Here is a 4,024-nt window from a genome sequence, read left to right as displayed (position 1 = left end):
CCTTCTTTTTCATGTTTGGTAGCATGGCTAGTTTCACCCCATGGAGACGTGACATCCAAGCTATAACATTATTGATTTAAAAAAGAAAAAAGTTTTATCATTTAACATTTCATTTAAAAAAAACTTTATATAGATATGATATACATGCGACTTTTTCTCTTTCTTTCAAAGTAAATTTTTTTTTTAAATATCTCAACATAATAAAGTAAATTTCAAAGTAAAAAAATTGAAAAAACTTAGTTAAACTTAGATATAAATGATGGAATCATCCCAATAATTTTTCGTTTCGATTAAATCTGTTTCGTAAAGGTAATAACTTGGAAGCGTAGTGACTAAGTAAAGCAGTTTACAGTACGTAAATAACAATAATAGAAATGTAAACTAGATTTTAGAGTGGTTCGGTCGTCGTGACCTACATCCACTTCGCTGATTCATCTTCCGTCAAGGCCACCGGCATCCAATATCGATATTCCTTTAATAGACGAAGATCAACCTCCCCTCTTCTTTTATTTACAGGTTTAGGAGTCAACCTTTATAAGCACTCACTCATCTCTCAAGCTATTCTAACACGACTATAGGAGAATTCTCACAAAAGATTTATACAGCATTTTTTCACTTTAAATTTTCTGTGCTTGTGTATGTTAACCATGGATGAGAGGTGAATTTATAGGCTTCAAGTTGATTCAAACTTGGAGCCTAAAAATATCTCATCCCGAGTTTCCTAGGTACGGACGGTACCATCGCCTATGCTAGGTAGTACCACCGCTTATGTTGGGCGATACCATCGCTTGACACCTTGCCAAGGGTGGTACGATCTCTTAGACTAGCGGTACCATCGCTTGATATAGTCTCGGGGACTGTGCCACGATAATGCCACTTCTCGGGACACTATTTGGGCTTCTAATTAGGCCAAACACAGTCCTTACATGAGCCCAACTAGCCCATAATTGGGTTGGCTCAATTCCAATCTCAATTACATGCTAACTACGATTCCTAAAACATATTCTAAGCTAAACAAGTATGTAAGTCTAGTTTCTTCCGACGAGCTTCCAGCGAACTTCCGACGATCTCTCGGTAATGTTCTAACAGACTCTTAGCAAGCTCCTAGACTTCACGAATATCTTATTGGCGAGTTCCGACGAGCTTCTTTGGCAAGCTCTTAGACTTCTCGACTGGTTCCTGCAGAACTTTCGATAAACGTTTGGACTTCCGACGAACTCTCGAACTCCTAACGAAATCATGTCTTTAACTTCGGAACTTTATTTTGCTTTATGCCTTGCTATCGTAGTTAATCCTACACATATAAAAACACACTTCGATCTAGATAATCAATACTAAGCATTAATCATGTTATCCGACATGTCATTAGTCCCTCGACGCTTCGTCCGATTCTTCGGCGCATCATCCTCTCTTGTAGCCTATTGCCCAATCGGCCAGTTGACTCCGCAACTATGATATCCTTGGCGTAATATCCACTCTTCTTGGCCTGATGCCCGAAGCCTTCTGTCGATACATCGACCGATCATCCAGCCTAACATGATTCTTCCTGCATTAATTGTCTCATCATGATCGAAGCATCATGCATCACTCAAAATGTAGATTAAATCATAAACACTTATCAATTGGTTTTACCATCAAAATTTGAGATTCAATAAATAATACTATCAATATTTAGTTGATAATGTTCGCTTTAAGCTTATTGGTTACTAAAAGGGCTAATATTATTTAGGTTGAGCTCTTGTTTTTTTTTGGGATAGTTTTGACGACCAACATGAAAATACATTGATTTGTGTTTCATGTGCTTAAGCGTAATTGCGAAAAAAATTTGATAGGATTTTAATGATCATAACTATCATTGTGTGGGGTGTCTTCCATGGATTCGGATTCTTACATTCCTCGTTTACTCATGTCTAAAATGAGAAACTCAAGAATTGATGGTAAAAGGTCTTATGCATAATATTATGAGCATCAGAGATTGATATCTATGAATCGATAGTTTTATATCTATTAATTAGTCCATAAGCTGTGGGATGAGGATTTTTTACTGTTCTACTTGACTTCTCAGTTCTCCAAATGGTTTTTTGAATCGATGAAACATTGTTGTTTCTCATGTTATCGGGTTTGACATTGAACATGATCGAGCATGATTTGCAGTCATCATTTGTCCTTTTACTGCTTTATTATTTCATATAATATGTGAGCTTTGTATGTTAATACTAATCTTTTTTTTTTAGAGTTGCACCCCTTATCTATAATTGGCATTTGGCTAATGTTCCTAAGATATTTTTTTTAAACAAATATAAAATTTATTAAGTAGTTAAACAAGCACCTTTAAAAATCAAGACATCCGAAACTAGAATCTTCGATAGATGAGAGAAAAAGTTCTCATCCCATACATACGACATGCACTTTACGTGCTCTAACTTGTCTAAATATATGATCGGAGAAATTTTGAAAAACACTTCGTTAGCTCATATTAGGAAGACCAGCATGCAATACCGTCACACAAAAACTATTAAGACTATTAGTCTTGTTTGTTAGAAATCAAATAGTGTTGATTTATCAAATTCAGACTAATCAAAGTTAATGTATCAATTCAAAATATAACCGAAATCAAATTCAATATATAATATGACTCTTTCTGTCATCACTATTCTCTTATTTCATTTTCTTTAACATGTCTATTTTAGTCCATATAATTTTGGTGATAAATCACTTAGGCCCTTATTAATCGTATCTAAAATAACTCATATATTTTAAAAAAACATAACGTATAAGTTCCTCATATCAAATTTGAGTTAATAGACGTTAGACTATGCTTACGTGACATGTTGACTTACAATAAACCATTAATATAATGATACATATAATTTTAATTTAAAAAATATTAATATCTATTTTAGCTCTTATGATTTTAGTCATGAACTACTTAAGCCTTTGTGATTTACTTATGTCTAAAATAACTCTTATATTTTAAAAAACATAGCATAGAGCTATTCTCATCAAGTTTGAGTTAATGGACATTAGAGTTTGCTTACGTGACATGACATGTTGACTCATAATAAATTATTAATATAACGATATATATAATTTAAGTTTTAAAAAAATATTTAAGATCCATCTTATTGAAGAAGATGAAGTGACGGATGCCATAATGACGGACAACGGCGAAGAGAGACTGGAGGTAAAGGTGAGAGAGAGTTGGACCACCACATTATAGGCATGACGGGTGAGGGCACATGAAAGAACGAGTTGAGAGGTGATGGGGATGAAGACGCTCATGAGGAGGAAAAGGGACCAGGAGACCATCGTGTGCCTAGCATCGAACTCGTCAAGACACATTTACTTGAGGTAGGACTGAAAGCTCTTGAGTTCATCATAAGTGCGAGAGAGGTTGCGTGCATATAATGTCTTGCTAGGCAGCAACAACTCGGTGCTACTAGTGGTGTTCGATTCCACGATAATGCCTCATACTACCGTTAATGATAGTTTAAGTTTTTTAACTTAAATTATATATATTATTATATTAATAATTTATTATGAATCAGCATGTCACGTAAGTAAACTTTAACGTCTTTTAACTGAAACTTAACGGGAGAGTAATATATACTATATTTTTTAAAATATAGAGGTTATTTTAGATACGAACAAACCATAAGGACTTAATTAGTTCATAACCATAATCACAATGGCTAAAATGGATATTAATCTTTTCTAAAATTTAAATTATATATATTATTATATTAATAATTTATTGTGAGCTAGCATATCACATAATCAGACTATAACGTCTATTAACTCATATTTAATTAGATTATATGTTATATTTTAAAATATATATAAATTATTTTAGACACAAGTAAATCATAAATAGTATGACCAAAATTACATGATATAAAATAGACTTTAACTCGTTGATGTCTCTCTTTTTTTTAACACTAACATAAATAAATCAAAACGAAAACGCTTTATAAAAATAAAAAAAAAACTTTTGAGAATTTACCCTATATTTTTTCCTCTAAGG

Source organism: Musa acuminata, chromosome BXJ3-2 (assembly GCF_036884655.1).
Source record: "Musa acuminata AAA Group cultivar baxijiao chromosome BXJ3-2, Cavendish_Baxijiao_AAA, whole genome shotgun sequence".
Taxonomy (NCBI): domain Eukaryota; kingdom Viridiplantae; phylum Streptophyta; class Magnoliopsida; order Zingiberales; family Musaceae; genus Musa; species Musa acuminata.
Note: the sequence above shows the minus strand (reverse complement) of the source record.